At 37.1% G+C, this 19,067-nt stretch overlaps 1 protein-coding gene across 1 annotated transcript in view; it reads right to left on the reverse strand.

Annotated features, from left to right (window-relative positions):
• Positions 1-19,067, reverse strand: part of LOC139450104 (large ribosomal subunit protein bL28m-like) — a 77,507-nt gene that overhangs the window by 25,243 nt on the left and 33,197 nt on the right. The window lies entirely within an intron of this gene.

Here is a 19,067-nt window from a genome sequence, read left to right on the forward strand (position 1 = left end):
CGAGGTGAGTGGTGGATGATGCTGACGAGGTGAGCAGGGGTGTTGACAAGACGAGACTACTTCTAGACTACTGTCTGCCAGGGAAATTGATGCCAATGTACGGATCAGTTGTCTGTGATCTGTATAACATTTGGAACAGTTCTAAATCTGGCTCATTAATCTTAAAAACTGACATTTTGTTTTTTCAACTTAAAAAAAATAACCAACATGTTAGCTCAGTAGTCCAAATGAATCAAATGTTAATTTGCTTTCTATCTATAATATATATATATATTAAAGAATGTCATTCATATCTTACAAAGTAAGTCACAACCATTTGTCAAACAATATTTATTATAAGCTTATATGCATATGACTGTAGATTTGGTAAGATGAGTGGTCTTCTTACTACATATAATTTGTACAGTGTCTTGACCTTAAAGTTTTGATGTCTACATATTTTATAAATAATGAGAAATTTATTAACAGTTTGCAAAACAAGGAAATCCCCTGATTATCAACAAGTTCAGGTGAACAATAATTACTGTCCAGCGGTTGCTGTTCACAGACTACCTAATTGATATTTCAAGGATGCAGTAAGCCATGATGTTTGCTTGACTATGACTGGCTGAGTAACGATGATGTACCAAACAATCAGATTAGAAACTCCATCATTAACAATCAAGATAATTGTTTTTGAGACTTCTTAATTGGAATCAGAATACTTTGGGGTTAGAAAAATACTGACTTTATCGATTAAGGCAATAAAACTAAATTATTATACACATGGTATAAAACATGATTATTGTCCAGAGTCTATTACAAGAGTGTGACCTCAATAAGTATCTTCAGTCTTAATTGAAATCTGTGCACTGACAATTATTTTCATTGCCTTTGTGGACAGCAATAATCACTGTGTTGTATTTGAATTGTTTATTTAAAATGAAATGACTTTACAGCCATTACTCCCTATCAGTTTGTTTGAGACAGACATGTGAATTAAAATGACTAAGTCCAAACAATAAAGTTGTTTTCTTAACCGCTGAGGTTCAGATCTAGGGGGTGATGGAAAAGTCAGCTGAAGTTTGCAGGTTTAGAAAATACCCTGCCATAAAATCTGATACACAATCAAACCTGGGTTTCAAGTGGGTGTCAAATTTGATAAAATTACCTTTCACAACAAAATGAACACGGTCAAGTTTCTAGGTAAAATGATACTCTTTGAAATGATTTTCATATAGCTCAGTAACATGCAATTGAAGCCCTTTAAGGGAAGTCAGTAGAAACTGTTAGAATTATCTTTATCAGTGAGATCTGGTGATATGGGGACTTTGAAGTCAAGTGTTACATTGTAGGGCTCAGGGAATCAACACTGAAACCACCGCTGACCTTCGTCCAAGGGCATAATAGAAAGGAAGTCAGCCACCTTCTTCAGCTCTAAAATGTTTTCTCCAGGCTGTAGTTCTGTTTTCTTCAAGATTATTATTGTAATGTGATACAAATTAGTATGTATGAATTCCTTTTTGATTCATTCAGCAGGCCTTCCTGCGAGCACATTATTATTAAATAGCCTGATAAGATGCTGTGTGTTTACTGAGTGTCTGGGATGTACCCTAGCGCTGTAGGGGGAGGGTAGATGGCAGGGTAGTGTTAGCCTGGCTGTCTGGGATGTACCCTAGCGCTGTAGGGGGAGGGTAGATGGCAGGGTGGTGTTTGCCTGGCTGTCTGGGATGTACCCTAGCGCTGTAGGGGGAGGGTAGATAGCAGGGTAGTGTTTGCCTGGCTGTCTGGGATGTACCCTAGCGCTGTAGGGAGAGGGTAGATGGCAGGGTAGTGTTTGCCTGGCTGTCTGGAATGTACCCTAGCGCTGTAGGGAGAGGGTAGATGGCAGGGTAGTGTTAGCCTGGCTGTCTGGAATGTACCCTAGCGCTGTAGGGAGAGGGTAGATGGCAGGGTAGTGTTTGCCTGGCTGTCTGGGATGTACCCTAGCGCTGTAGGGGGAGGGTAGGTGGCAGGGTGGTGTTTGCCTGGCTGTCTGGGATGTACCCTAGCGTTGTAGGGTGAGGGTAGGTGGCAGGGTAGTGTTTGCCTGGCTGTCTGGGATGTACCCTAGCTCTGTAGGGAGAGGGTAGATGGCAGGGTGGTGTTTGCCTGGCTGTCTGGGATGTACCCTAGCTCTGTAGGGAGAGGGTAGATGGCAGGGTAGTGTTTGCCTGGCTGTCTGGGATGTACCCTAGCTCTGTAGGGAGAGGGTAGATGGCAGGGTAGTGTTTGCCTGGCTGTCTGGGATGTACCCTAGCGCTGTAGGGAGAGGGTAGATGGCAGGGTAGTGTTTGCCTGGCTGTCTGGGATGTACCCTAGCGCTGTAGGGTGAGGGTAGATGGCAGGGTGGTGTTTGCCTGGCTGTCTGGGATGTAGGGTGAGGGTAGATGGCAGGGTGGTGTTTGCCTGGCTGTCTGGGATGTACCCTAGCGCTGTAGGGAGAGGGTAGGTGGCAGGGTAGTGTTTGCCTGGCTGTCTGGGATGTACCCTAGCGCTGTAGGGAGAGGGTAGGTGGCAGGGTAGTGTTTGCCTGGCTGTCTGGGATGTACCCTAGCGCTGTAGGGTCAGGGTAGATGGCAGGGTAGTGTTTGCCTGGCTGTCTGGGATGTACCCTAGCGCTGTAGGGAGAGGGTAGATGGCAGGGTGGTGTTTGCCTGGCTGTCTGGGATGTACCCTAGCGCTGTAGGGAGAGGGTAGGTGGCAGGGTAGTGTTTGCCTGGCTGTCTGGGATGTAGGGTGAGGGTAGATGGCAGGGTAGTGTTTGCCTGGCTGTCTGGGATGTACCCTAGCGCTGTAGGGAGAGGGTAGATGGCAGGGTAGTGTTTGCCTGGCTGTCTGGGATGTACCCTAGCGCTGTAGGGAGAGGGTAGATGGCAGGGTAGTGTTTGCCTGGCTGTCTGGGATGTACCCTAGCGCTGTAGGGAGAGGGTAGATGGCAGGGTAGTGTTTGCCTGGCTGTCTGGGATGTACCCTAGTGCTGTAGGGAGAGGGTAGGTGGCAGGGTGGTGTTTGCCTGGCTGTCTGGGATGTACCCTAGCGCTGTAGGGAGAGGGTAGATGGCAGGGTAGTGTTTGCCTGGCTGTCTGGGATGTACCCTAGCGCTGTAGGGAGAGGGTAGATGGCAGGGTAGTGTTTGCCTGGCTGTCTGGGATGTACCCTAGCGCTGTAGGGAGAGGGTAGATGGCAGGGTAGTGTTTGCCTGGCTGTCTTGGTTGTGACCACCAAATGTTGACACTTATGAAGGTGTAGCCCTGTAGACTTGCATGGCCTTTGAAGGCTGCAGACAGGTAAACAATGATTCCTGGAGCCCTGAGATCATTCAGGCAATGATGTCTAAAGCATAGGACCTGGGCTAGGCCATAGAGTTGAGACTGGTTAAGCAATAATTTTGTAGGACTTAAGACTGGTTAAGCAGTGATTCCTTAGATTTGAGACTGGTTAAGCAGTGGTTCCTTAGATTTGAGACAGGTTAATCAGTGATTCCTTAGATTTGAGACAGGTTAATCAGTGATTCCTTAGATTTGATACTGGTTAAGCAGTGATTCCTTAGATTTGAGACAGGTTAGGCAGTGATTCCTTAGATGTGAGACAGGTTAAGCATATAAACTATTGAAAATATGTATATCAATGATAAATACAGTTTTATACACATTTATTGAAGTGATAAAAAATGGGGCTCCACCCCATTAATCAGCCTTAAAGTTCATCATTTCAATAACACCTATTTATGACTCCATGAGAATCATGCTGCATTAATTAGGACTGTCAGACTATGAAGTGTGCCAGAGTTAATAATTTTGCATATCCAGGTGTGTTGTCTCCGCTGACAGGTAATTAGCGGTGTCCCCCCCCCCCCACCCCCCCAACTCTCAGACCAAGGAGAACAATCAAGCCATACTCCTACTGCCAGACTCTCGGCTGCAGCTTACAGTGTATCGGTTTCAGTGCTAATGATGCTGTAATTATGACAAAGGTGTTACTTCCCTGGGGACTATTCATTGGTGTATAGACATATTTATTGGTTGAATTTTTTAATAATAAATTCTTTGAAAGAAATGTATTACTGTGATGTAAGAAAAAGATAAGTAATAAATACAAATATTGATTAATGTTTGAATAAACTGATGGTCATACAAACTTCATAATTTCTTTGAAATTCTTTTGAACTTTGGTTTAAAGTGAGGTTATAATTACATATTTGCCTCATAAACCATTAAGCCACAATTAATGTATCTCCAATTTTATTATTGTAACATTCATTGGCGTACATTGAAGATACAGAAGAATGGTTAACATATCAATGGACATCTCCCCCCCCCCCTACAGAAAAAAAAGAAAGAAAGAGAAAGCATTCACTGGCTATAATGGGAAATATATGACTCAACATAAACAGTTGTTCACTGAAAGTGTATAATCAAAGACTATATTCCATGTGACCTGCGATTCAGGTCTGATGACAGACAAATTGATCAGTAGTACCCATCAAACAGACATGCTCCTGTCCAAATTTCATTGGATCAACACTGTAGTTAGTAATTTTAACGAAAACCAAATTCTCAAACATAACTTTGTTAATTCCCTCAAGTCTGCAAACAGATTTTTAAAAGTCTATTGATTCAAAGGGTTCAAAAGTTTCAGAGATTAAAATGATAATGAAGTTTACCTGGATGAGGTGAAGGGTTATGACAGAGGTTCATGACCTTAGCTGGTCATGTTTGATGACAGATCAGTGTTTACCTGTAAAACCATACGTCAGGATACTTTCAAACAGCTACCATACAGAATGCCGACGCAGAAACAATTGAACACTGTGCTCCTAAATTACTGCAATTGCTGTCTTAGAAGGGGAATTTATAATTGGGTTTTGTAAAGGCTTACCATGGTAGAGGAAAATATCAATGTTTGGCTATCCTGAGAGGGCTAACGAAGACTACAGATTTCATAGGTGTTTTTAAGACTTGGACAATTTCTTTTATTGTTCTATGGGTGCACATGCTAGTATGCTAAATTGAAGAAGGTTCAAAGGAAAGATAATGAAAATCTGTCAATGTTGAGATCAAAAATACTTACATGAATTCGGGATTTTGTTTGGATTTTATGTGTTTTTGTTTTAGCTACCTTTCAAGGTAAAATTTATCCAGACAAACAGCAAATGGAAAACTGTGTGTATATGATCACTACCATTCATACAACACTTTTTTCTTCTTTTTTTTCAATGTTGGCTTTGCTATATGATGCTTCAATGTTGAGCTGGATGTAAATTAATAATAACGTAGCTGTAGTTACATTAGAAAATCAAGTAATAAAACACTCACAGAACAATAATGATCTTCATTCTCAAATATATAATTTATGCTGTTTCTCATGTCACCTTCAGTAATTGTAATTTGTATGTGTATCATGTTTTGGAAAGGCATTCAATTAAGCAAAATTTTCTTGTTTGCCAATCTCTCAACTTTATGGAAATAAATATCTTCATATCATACAAAACTGAATGCAGAGTCATAAAACAAGAAACTGTCATTTATCATGATCATGATCATCATCATGATCATCTTCATCATCATCATCCAATGTAATGTAATGTAATGCTAAACAAAGATATATTTTGTGGAAGGAATAGCAATGAAAGTTTTTGCTGTCCAATGAGTGTCCATCCTTGTGATGCACATGAAAATTACTAATATTTCAATGTTTGTCCAATTGATTTGATGGATTTCACAGATCCTTCAACGCCTATTTACAGTGATAATGGACATTTTTCATTTAACTGGGGGTATTTTGTAATATTCTGTTTAGGTATGCATTTTTATTTAACTGATGAAATGGGTTTGTATTAATATTTCTAAAGCTCACATTTGCTATAAGGCGTGGCATGTATGCCTTGAGAATACAATCTCAAATGCTTTATCACTTACATAGAAATGTCGATTCCCTCTGATGACAATCTGTCAAATGTAAACTAAAGTCCCATATACCTGATAAAGGGATGTATGTTTGTATTGCCACGGCACACATGACTTGTTAACACTGACACCGATTTGGTCAAGTTGATAATGTGTACAGATGTGAATGTCCCTATACTGCTGATAAAGGGATTTATGTTTGTATTGCCACGGCACACATGACATGTCAACACCGACACTGATTTGGTCAAGATGATAATGTGTACACTACAGATGTGAATGTCCCTATACTGCCGATAAAGGGTGTGTGTTGGTAATACCAAGCCCCACATGTCCAGTCCTCATGCCATATCCATCTGCCAGGTATGTCATCAAGACCTGCATATTTGCATACCTGTCTTTGTAATCAGTGAGACAGGTACTCCGGACAGGTAACGGAGCCCATCACACAGTAGGGGAGAGTTCAGGAGAGTCGTGAGGTTTAAAGATCGCATTACAATCTGGGTCGCTGGACATCAAGCTGGGGTCACTGATTTCGTTCACCGCTATGTGGACAAGTGGTTTGAATTGTGAAAAAAAGCACAAATCCCTGAATTTTGATAACTCTTCATTAATGAAAAAGAGATTTGAAGTGGATGAAAAGATTAACCATATGTGAAGAACTATCACTAGTGGACAATGAGCTTCTGGAGAAGTTGCTCTTATACAAAAACTATCAAAGAAAGCTATGTTCTGACCAACAGAAGGCAGTGTTATTTTGATTTGACATGGAAAATATTTTCTCCATTTGTTTCTTTGAATATGAACCCGACATCTGTCTCTGGCTACAGGATATTTCTATAATAAGTACCTAGTTCCACTGCATTACCATGAAAACATCAATGGTTTTTTGTTTTCATTTAATGCAGACTGATCTAATTACTGTTTTTACTGAATTTTATCTGGAAAGTACTGAAGTCAGGAGGAAATTAAATGTATTTTTTCAAGGAAATTAATAAATATTGACTAAATTATTTTCAGCAATTTTTTTCTTGTGCAAATTAAATATACTCTACCTTTTCTGGGTTCATTTTTCTAAAAAATGATATGCTGGAATGGGCAGAAGAGGACAGCCAAGTGTAACTGTAATGTTGAGATTATTTCCTGTCCCTGAATGCTTAATTTTTTAAAAGTAAAAAAAATGAAATTGCTAAAAAGTGCCTGGCTCATCTGGAAAGCAAGTTATTAGTTTGCTCTGGCTTTAGGTATACTGATCAAATAATTTGAACAAATTTTTATGTTAAACATGGCAATAGGTACCAGTATTTCTATCATTCCATTATCATTAACACAATTTCTGGAAAACGAAAAACGACTTCTCCAATGCAAGGAGGATCCATAAGGAGTTAACCTTGATGTCTTGGTTTTAACAGTACAAAGACTCTTCCCTGCAGGAATCTTCCTGTCACCAATCGGCTAAATCTACCAGTGTTAAAAAGGTATCAATCATTTGGAATTTATTTCTGACTCCATTTCCTTAATACCATCCCTCCAAAACAACAGTGAAGGAGCCTAGGGATGGACTTAACCCTCCCGGCAGCCCCTCATCACTGTCATCCCCATCCCCAGACTTCGTCCCCCACCCCCAGACACCCATCCCAAACTGACGTCTGCTCCCCAATGTCGGAGCTGATGAGGATTGGCCTACAATGCAACATAACAAACAGATTATCGTTACTGAGTGTCCACATGACAACCTGACCATGTTTTCGTCGCAGTCTGTCTTTTTATGACACTAAATCTCTGATTTGTCTCAATCTTTTCCAAGTCCATGTTTTATTGCATCATTAAATATGTGGCAAGTAGTGGATTACAGAATAACAGGAACGGATCAAGTCAAAGTTTTCATTGAGCCTGGTGTGTAAGATTATGTTTCCCCCTCCTAATCTGTGGTTTATGTCCAGCATGCCAAGATAGGCATCTGTAGAGTGACATACATTATAAGTATACCTGCTCGCACTCATACCCAGATTTCTTCTTGACTTCGACCTTTAACGTAGACATCCTCTTATGAACACTGTCCCTCTATGTTGAGAATGAATGCTATTCTTCACACTGCCATGTTCAATACAGTCGGTAAGTAAAATATTTACTTCAATAACAAAGGTGGCTAAATTCAGGGTCCAATGTCAAACATTCCCTAGGAGAAGACTCTAATTCTAAATATGAATCATAATTTTTTATTTTGAAATATTATGATTTTGTGGATGCTGATGCTTGTCTACAAAACTGATCTGATACAATTTGAACTAGTCACAGCTCTCAGTATATTGACAATCTTACTTCTGTACAGCATGGCTATCATGATGCACAGAAGAAATTCATCAGAAATGATTAATTTTACCTAAAAAAACTCCCTAGATGTTAATAACTAAAAACTCTAGTCCTTTTGAAAGAATTAATGATAAGAATAGACGAAGGCCACAAATTTTACACATACCATTAATAATTATTTCAAAGATCACTGGCTTATTTAATTAATGTTATAGAAATATCATGCTTACCAAAAATGGTAACATTTAGAAAAAATATCGACCACATCTGATACAATTTGAACTTATAAGTCACAGCTCTCAGTATATTGACAATCTTACTTCTGTACAGCATGGCTATCATGATGCACAGTAGAAATTCATCAGAAATGATTAATTTTACCTAAAAAAACTCCCTAGATGTTAATAACTAAAACACTAGTCCTTTTGAAAGAATTAATGATAAGAATAGACAGACGAAGGCCACAAATTTTACACATACCATTAATACTTATTTCAAAGATCACTGGCGTATTTTATCAATTTTATAGAAATATCATGCTTACCAAAAATGGTAACATTAAGAAAAAATATCGACCACATGCTATTTTAGCCTTAAAACGTTAAGATGCCTAAACATACATTTAAAGCAAATAATCAATTATGTTGCATTAATTGCTTCTGGCAAGCACTTGCCTCGTTATCGTTCTGCATGGCCGCACAGAGCGCCCAAGCCCTGGAGCTTACGTCCAAGACAATGGCCAGGTATATTTTGCAAATGTATAGTATTGTGGCCTCCCATTAAGTCCCCTCTCTGTTCACACGGGCAGCAAGGGGAGTTTACTTCCTGCCATGGGCCAGTGTTCTCCGAGTAGAACATTGAAATACTAAGACAACCTAACTCATTAGGGAGCCCATTTCCTGGTGGGGGTCATTGTCTATACCTACATCCTGCATTGTACCTACACACATCTTCATATCCTGCTTAATCTATGTGTGTTTTGTCTGCACAGTTTCCCTGCTAATTTACCTGCTTGAGATCCAATATTGGACAAGGGTGTATAATCTGACACTTGCCTTTACAGTATTGTCTCATAATTTGATAATTCAAGCTGATTTACATTTAATTGAGATGCTTCAACATCTCCTGGCCTTGTTACCAAAAAATTATATGCACTGGCACTTGCTGGTACAGTATTGTCTCTAAGATGGGATTATTCAACTTGAATAACACTATTTTCTCTCCTGACCATTGGCATTTCAACAAGAAAGGTATAATCGGTGTTAATTAATATATTTTTATGGGCGCCATAAACCTATATGGCTATGCATTTGTTCGAAAGAATACCAGTACATATAATTCGTAAACGAAAACTTGAATTGAGAAATGTTGGAGTATGTTTTTTTACCTCCTAGCGTGAGTAATTTGTGCAGTAAAGATGGAGCAGTGGAGTATGATTTTATGCTGATCTCAGCAATATTCCAGCCATAATCTCAGTGGGGGTCCCCATAAATGGGCTTCACCCATGGAACAGATGGGATCTGACCCTCCCCCAGGTCTTTCAGAGTGTCAAGCCACCACTTTAACCATTTGGCTACCCAACACCACAATATATTTCTACGTGAACAAAATTATTTACCACCTTACCACCTTTAAGAGAGTGAATGCATTTCTCAAGAAGTAAAAACAACAACCACCGTTGGAATATATCAATAACAGTTTTAAACAAGTCTCACGCTCTACATTCCAGGGAATTATGTAATAATCTTCAATGTTTAAAAAACACCCTGGGAGTGTAAACCATCACTCCAAATCCCCTCAAGTTGAGGATAAATCTTTTTCTATAATCCCATCAGATGAATGCTGAAAATCAGAATGTGTTACAATACCCAAAGCAAAATAATCACAAGACTTAATCAGTCAAGTATGTAATACTCTATTAAAACACTGAGGTGAAAAAAAAAGAGTTAACAGGCATACGTCAATCTGATGATGTTGGTTTTAGACTCAGACGTTCTGTCTCCCGAGGACTTAATTCTCTCCAATAATACTTACTCCAAAAGACTTAATGAAAACTGTATTGGGTCGTGTGTGACCAGGCTAGTTTTATTCAAAGGGTGGTAATTGAGAGTGTGGGATATCTATGGTACTGCTCACGCAGTTGATCCCTGTTGCCGATTAACTAGATCATTAACATTGCAATTGTTCTACAACTTAATGTAATTACAAAACTAAAGGATGTGGCAACAGAGATCAGACTGCCAGACTCCGGGAAGAGAGTTGGACATTTTGAAATTGTTCAAATTAGGTGCTGCTCTTTCATCTTATATGTTTATGATAATTTGATTGGTATTTAGATGAGTAAGACTTAAATATTAAAATTATTACCAATTGAACGTATATATGTTGTTATGCAACACAACACATAATTTTATTGGTAGAGTGAAAATAAGTGCAGAAATGCATACATAGACCAAGATATTTTTATCAATGCCATTAATTTGGAATGTTGCTCAATCGCTGCTTTGTCTTGTCAAGACGTGTGTATTGTCCTATGAAGATCCAGGTTAGAATTGGTCTTCATCAACCCATGCTTTTCATAAGAGGCGGGATCACTTGGTTGATGCATGTCTTCGTATCCCAATTGTGTGAAACAATGCTCACGATGTCAATCACTGGATTGTCTGGTCCCGACTAGATAATATACTTGATTATTGCTGAATGTGTCGTTAACAGAAAAATGCACAAACAAACGTGTATTTAACAGCTGTCATGATATAGATAGAATATTTCTAACTGGTTCTTAACAACAACCAAATATAGACTACTACCAACTGAAACTGATTGCTACGATATCATAGAGGACTCTAGGCAGTTGTATCACCCACCATGTTAATTGATTAGCTTGACTTGATGCCTGACCAACCTGACAGTTTTAAACTGGAGACAGTCAGAAAACTTATCACAGATTAGTCATAAATTAAGATATCAGAGCATATACATATTTTGACTTCTGTAAGATCACAACAGTTTAACAATTTTGAGGATGTGTGTCAAAGTACAAAATATTGGATTGTGTTCACTTTTGACTAAACCTGAGCTATTTCCATTTATCATATTGGGTTTGTTTAAAAATCACAAATGAAACTTATCCAGATTATCTCAATTGTTCTAAAAATATAAATCACAGATTACATGGACACACTCTCTTATGTGTTAATGGTGTTTCTGTCGCTAGAGGGTCCGTCTCCATCTCACGGACTTACACTCATCTGAGCAAAGGTAACTCAGTAACAAAGATAGAAACAGAAGCATAGCTCTTCCCTACAGAGAAAGTTAAAGACATCTTGATGAGACAATAGCCCTCATTAAAGGTGTGCTTTGTAAGACAGGTAATCTTGTCAGAGAGTCGTCATAAACATCAGACGACCGGCTCCTCCGAAAGTGGAATTGAGTAGATTCAGTTTAATCTTGTTATCAAAATACTTTTCTTAGAGAAACCATTTTTTAATGAAAGCAGTTCTAAAGTATCATGCAGATTGATATTACTGAATGTGAAAACATCCCCTTTCAGACAAATACATTTTCAAAATGTGCCAAAATGTTTTCTTTTTATAGAGGACAAACATCTTTAGAATTACTAATCATACACCGCTTTGAAACATATAATCCAATCTGACAACACAGTCCTTGGACGCCTCAACAAAGATAACAAACTGGTGTTTAATGAAGTCCAACCTCATCTTTGAATTGTAAATGCCAATGGCAGAAATGTAATTAATGATGTTAATTGATGATGGTAATTAAGATGAGCTGACTGGAGAAATCAGAGAGGACAGCAGCTTGTGTGACAGTGGTGTGTTTGTGTTGCACAGGTTGGAAGGCAACGATGACACTCACAAAATATTTAGCATTGAGCATAATACCTGATTGACATTTATTCCAAATATAATTTTTGGGACAAGGGAATAGCAACTCCAGATGCCAATTCTCCATAAATATTGTCCATTGGGAAATTACTGAATGCGTTTTATAGAAAAGAAGATTTCATAACTTTCAAATACTACATACTTGAAATTTATGATGTAGAAATGTCGAGATGAATTGCTAAACAGAAACTTATTACAAGTCAGCTGATATTCTTAAAAAATAACATTCGTCATTATCAATTATCACTTTTATTCTTTCAAAGTTACTTATAAATGGAGAAATACAGATATTCTATTATAACTTTGATAATATAATGTTATTTTTAAATATGAAACATCAGAGACAACTGATCCCAAATGTGTTGTCATTTACATGTGATAAAATCACAGAGTACTCCAGATCTCCTAATAATGCGTTAATCCAGTTCATGAACCTGAGACTTCAACAAGAGAAATAAATGTGAACCTGCAATGTTGTGACTGTCGCTAGACGGTCCGTCTCCGTACTGACTTACACTCCTCTGAGCAGAGGTAACTCTTCAGTAACGAAGATAGAAACAGAAGCTTAGCTCCATACCACAGAGAAAGTTAAAGACATCTTGATGAGACAATAGCCCTCATTAAAGGTGTGCTTTGTAAGACAGGTAATCTTGTCAGAGAGTCGTCATAAACATCAGACGATCGGCTCCTCCGAAAGTGGAATTGAGTTGATTCAGTTTAATCTTGTTATAAAAATACTTTTCTTTATGAATCATTTTCAAATAAAAAGATTACTTAAGTATCATGCAAATTAATATAACCTCATAACCTTTAAGAGCAATTAAAGAAATACATTTTTAATATGATGTGTCAAAAAGTATTCTTTTCATAGAGATAAAACATCTTTAGAATTATTAATCATACATCGTTCCTAGACCCATAATTTTGACAACAAAGTCCTTGCATGCCTCAACAAAGATAACACACTGGTGTTTAATGAAGTCCAACCTCATCTTGAATTGTAAATGCCAATGGCAGAAATGTAATTAATGATGTTAATTGATGATGGTAATTAAGATGAGCTGACTGGAGAAATCAGAGAGGACAGCAGCTTGTGTGACAGTGGTGTGTTTGTGTTGCACAGCTTGGAAGGCAACGATGACACTCACAAAATATTTAGTCTGAAGGGAAAGATTTGTCTCACTGGACAAACATACACAGACAGTTTTCACAATATTTAATAAAATGTTTAACTGATGAATGAAAACATTGCAGTTCTTTTGAAAACATTCATTTCTGTTTCAGTGTTATTCTGATATACATAAAAAAGAACTAAATGTTGTCTGTTCGTGACATAATCATAAAGTACTTGGCCCAGGACTAAGATTACAACTGAATTATTTTTGAAACCATTGTGATTTGTTTTTCGGATTATTAGAGGTTGAATTTGTATTGATTTCCATCACTGAATGACATAATTTTGTCTTTGAATGTACATTATTGACAATTTAATTTCTAAAATCACAGATTTCAAGGGGAATTACTTTCCAATGTGTTAATCCAGTTGATTAAACAGAATTCAACTAGAGAAACAAATGTGATCCTGCAATGTTGTGACTGTCGCTAGACGGTCCGTCTCCGAACTGACTTACACTCCTCTGAGCAGAGGTAACTCTTCAGTAACGAAGATAGAAACAGAAGCTTAGCTCCATACCACAGAGAAAGTTAAAGACATCTTGATAAGACAATAGCCATCATTAAAGGTGTGCTTTGTAAGACAGGTAATCTTGTCAGAGAGTCGTCATAAACGTCAGACGATCGGCTCCATAAAATTGAAATCCTTTACGATTTAAATATGAGATATACAGTGATTGAATGAAAATGAAAGTATTTGATTTATTGGATAATGTATGAAAATATATATTTCCACAAAACACAAAAAAATAAATTTGTTTGTGATCTGAATATGGTAAGAAACAAACGCATCTAAAATGTATCAAAGATAAACTTGGTCTAATATTATCTGATTAAAAATTACCCCATATCTCAAGTTATTGACACTTGCTGTTTAATGAAGTTTCTCCCAGCTGGGAGCACTGTATAAATGCCAGTGGCAGTGATGTAATTAATCATGCTAATTGATTATGTTAATGAATGACTTGCTGAAAGCTGAAATCAGAGTGTGTCAGGCCATGTTTGCCTGGTGGGGATGACACTGGACAAATATTATATTACAATCAGACTTATTTCAATTACATGAAATATTGATCAGATATATGTATCAAAACTGAAAAAATATTTTTGATGAAAATATTAATGGAATTCATTTTAAAAATTTATAATTTTGGAATCTGTTACATTTTTGAAACTATTTGCATCACAAGAGTATGAGGCATGTAACCTTGGGTGAAAATTCATGAATCGAGAAAGAACATACGGAAACGGCTCATCTTCGGACTTAACTTAGATGATAACAAACTTCCAAATTCCATTTACTTCAGTGATTAGTTTTACTGATTACATGGAGATATACTTTCTAATGTGTTAATCCAGTATAGGAATCTGAGACTTCAACAAGAGAAACAAATGTGATCCTGCAATGTTGTGACTGTCGCTAGACGGTCCGTCTCCGAACTGACTTACACTCCTCTGAGCAGAGGTAACTCTTCAGTAACGAAGATAGAAACAGAAGCTTAGCTCCATACCACAGAGAAAGTTAAAGACATCTTGATGAGACAATAGCCCTCATTAAAGGTGTGCTTTGTAAGACAGGTAATCTTGTCAGAGAGTCGTCATAAACATCAGACGACCGGCTCCTCCAAAAGTGGATATCACTTCTACAAAGCTAATTATTGCACATGAATGTGATATTGGGTAATTGCTCACGCTCATATCAAATTAATGGCGATTAAATCCATTGATTCTACATCAGTGCCAGCTATCAAGGGGAAAACCTTATCTAAGAGTTGTCCTAAACATCAGATGGCAGGCTCATCCAAAAGTAGATAATAATTTATGAATATTCATCATCTCCATGTTAATATTTCAAAACAAAACAAAATATGACCATTTACAGACAAAATTTATAATAGCAATGGTGCTGATTTAGACTACCTCTTCATCTAAACTTTAAATTCATTGTAATAAAGAAGTTGTATATCCGTAAAATTATCTCTCTTGCCCTCATCAGGAGCTGCAAAACTGAAAACATCAACCTCAGCAAAATATGAAAACCATTTGAATCCATAGGGATGAAGTATATTCTTGATTGCTACTTTAGAATTCAATAAATAAAGACATCCAGGTAAAGCCACTCTAGCTTGTAAATGTCATTGACAAAAATATCCATAGTGATGTTAATTGATGATGGTAATTAAGATGAGCTGACTGGAGAAATCAGAGAGGACAGCAGCTTGTGTGACAGTGGTGTGTTTGTGTTGCACAGGTTGGAAGGCAACGATGACACTCACAAAATATTTAGTCTGAAGGGAAAGATTTGTCTGTCTGGATATATGTTCACAATATTTAATAAAATGTTAAACTGGCATGTGAAGACTTTGCAATTCTCATGAAAACCTTCATTTGTCACAAAATATTAGCATTTAACAACACTTGGTTCAGGGTATTCCCAGACAATAATATTGGAACAACTTTAGAAACGTGTGTAATTGTGTGGTGAAGGAAAGATAGTCACAGATCGTTTGTTTCATTTTTTATTCTTTGGAATAAGTGAGGTTATATTATTCCAGACAATCCATATGCCAAATTCCTGTCAGCTATGGAGTATTGCACTTTTAGTTAGAATATCCACCATGTGAGTCAGAAACATTAAATTTAATTTAAACTTTAGGAAAAGCATGGAACATGGAAAAAGTCCATTTACATGTTAATGTTATATCTAATGTCAGACCTTGGATGGGGAGACTTGTATTTCAATGACAACAGGACCAATAAAGAGAACAAGGCTTTAATGCTTAGTCTTAAATAATTGCATTGAATGCACTGTTAAAATACAATGTTAAATTCCCTCTATAATAAAGAAAATAAGAAGTAAGAAAAGTGTAATTCTAACAAGATATGAAATAACTGATTGGCTGAGAAAAATAGATAAATGCCAAATCTTCACATGTGAGATGTTATGTAATCTTCTGTTGATGTATCAGTAACATTTGGAAACAAATGTGTTTTCATTACGATGTGATTAAATCACAGAGTACTCCTGATCTTCTTATAATGTGATAATCCAGTTGACAAAATTTAGACTTAAACAAGAAAATTAAATGGGAACCTGCAATGTTGTGACTGTCGCTAGACGGTCTGTCTCCGAACTGACTTACACTCCTCTGAGCAGAGGTAACTCTTCAGTAACGAAGATAGAAACAGAGGCTTAGCTCCATACCACAGAGAAAGTTAAAGACATCTTGATGAGACAATAGCCCTCATTAAAGGTGTGCTTTGTAGGACAGGTAATCTTGTCAGAGAGTCGTCGTAAACATCAGACGATCGGCTCCTCCGAAAGTGGAATTGAGTTGATTCAGTTTAATCTTGTTATCAAAATATTTTTCATAAAGAACCATTTTTTAATGAAAGCAGTTCTAAAGCATCATGCAGATTGATATTACTGAATGTGAAAACATTCCCTTTCAGACAAATACATTTTCAAAATTTGCCAAAAAGTTTTCTTTTATAGAGAACAAACATCTTTAGAATTATTAATCATACACCGCTTTGAAACACATAATCCAATTTGACAACACAGTCCTTGCATGCTTCAACAAAGATATCACACCGGTGTTTAATGAAGTCCAACCTCATCTTTGAATTGTAAATGCCAATGGCAGAAATGTAATTAATGATGTTAATTGATGATGGTAATTAAGATGAGCTGACTGGAGAAATCAGAGAGGACAGCAGCTTGTGTGACAGTGGTGTGTTTGTGTTGCACAGGTTGGAAGGCAACGATGACACTCACAAAATATTTAGTCTGAAGGGAAGATTTGTCTGTCTGGATATATATTCACAATATTTAAATATAATGTTTATACTGGCATGTGCAAGTTTTGCAATCCTCATGAAAAACTTCATTTCTGTTTCAATGCTATACATCCCAAACAATTAAATGTTGGTTTTTCATGACATATCAAACAGTGGCTTTGACTCAGATTACAACTTAATTATTAAAAAAATAATCTTATTATTATTCGGATTATAGGGATTGCATTTGTATTGATTTCCATAACTGAAATCACATATTTTGTCTACCTAATACAGCTACAATGATGCATGAACAAGTAAATGAAATTTTTTGAAATCTAATTTCTAAAATCACAGATTTCATCGGGATTTGGTCTCCAATGTGTTAATCCAGTTGATAAAACTGAGACTTCAACAAGAGAAATAAATGTGATCCTGCAATGTTGTGACTGTCGCTAGACGGTCCGTCTCCGAACTGACTTACACTCCTCTGAGCAGAGGTAACTCTTCAGTAACGAAGATAGAAACAGAAGCTTAGCTCCATACCATAGAGAAAGTTAAAGACATCTTGATGAGACAATAGCCCTCATTAAAGGTGTGCTTTGTAAGACAGGTAATCTTGTCAGAGAGTCGTCATAAACATCAGACGATCGGCTCCTCCGAAAGTGGATATCAATTCTAGATATCTAATTATTACACATAAAATTTGATATTGGGTAATTACTCATGCTTAATTTAAATCAATGCCAATTAAATCAATTAACAGAAATCAGTGCCAGCTACCTACTTGAAACATCTTGGTATAAAAATATGCTGTGGAACTTGTCAACCTTATTTTAATTTTTATTTTGATAATATTTTTATTAATAATCACAATTACACCAGATGTAACTTGGTGTAATCCAATTTGGGTAAATGTAATGTTAAAGTCACAAAAGGAAATGAACAGAACATTTAACCGATTCAGTTTGGACATCAGTCAGTCATCTTGTAGGACATCATGTCATTTCTTGTTAAAAGGATACAAGCTTGCCTCACATTTCCAATATAAAGATTTCATTAAACATATGGTAATTTGCCTGCTTTGAGGACCTATTCAAACAGAGACCATAAAATGGATATTTTGCTTTAAGGCAAACATGTAACTTTTAAATATTAAAATGCTTTCCACATATCACCTGTAGCTTTACATTCCCATTTTCCCATCATGGCTGACCAAGTCATGTTGACAACACTGTTTTTATGAGGAAGAGAATTTATGGACGTCAACTTCTTTATTATGAGGAACACAATGTTTCGGAGTATATACTTACTCCTTCATCAGGTGATATCAGATGATGGATGAGTAAGCATATACTCCAAAACGTTTTGTTTCTCATAAAAAAGTTGACATCCATAAATTCTCTTCCTTATGTGTATCACTTCTAAATACCTTTCAAAGACTTGACTGTTTTTATGAATCATTTATTGATTTCTGTCTACATACATCCTGAGAAAATGTGTAAAATTAGTATTTTGTTCTGGTGAGGTTTATGACTTTAGACACTAGTCTGAAGCCTTGTAAAAGGACTAACCAGTGAACTCGGCTATAATCCTCCATAGGTTAACATCACAAATTATCACAAATGTGCCAACAGAGAGGTAGACTCGAATGTCCTTGGCACAGGCTAGGGTGCAATGAGATGTTTAGCCCTGGTATCTACCGTGTGTGATGTGACGTGTACACTTGTTCTGGTGCTACAAGCTGTGATGGAGGCAGATTATTTGACAGCGTTTATACTGGACTGTGTGTCCATCACTGCAACATTAGTCATATACATCGTCATTAGCAGTGATGAACTAAATTAAGATTCTGAATAAACAAACTGCAAACCAATTTCATTACGTAACGTAAGTTATCTCGGGATCAGAACAATCTCTGCTGTATTCTCAGGGGAAATCATATTGATAAAGTTTCATAATTCCA

The sequence above is a fragment of the Haliotis cracherodii genome, unplaced genomic scaffold, assembly GCF_022045235.1.
Source record: "Haliotis cracherodii isolate W230 unplaced genomic scaffold, xgHalCrac1.p SCAF_8, whole genome shotgun sequence".
Classification (NCBI taxonomy): domain Eukaryota; kingdom Metazoa; phylum Mollusca; class Gastropoda; order Lepetellida; family Haliotidae; genus Haliotis; species Haliotis cracherodii.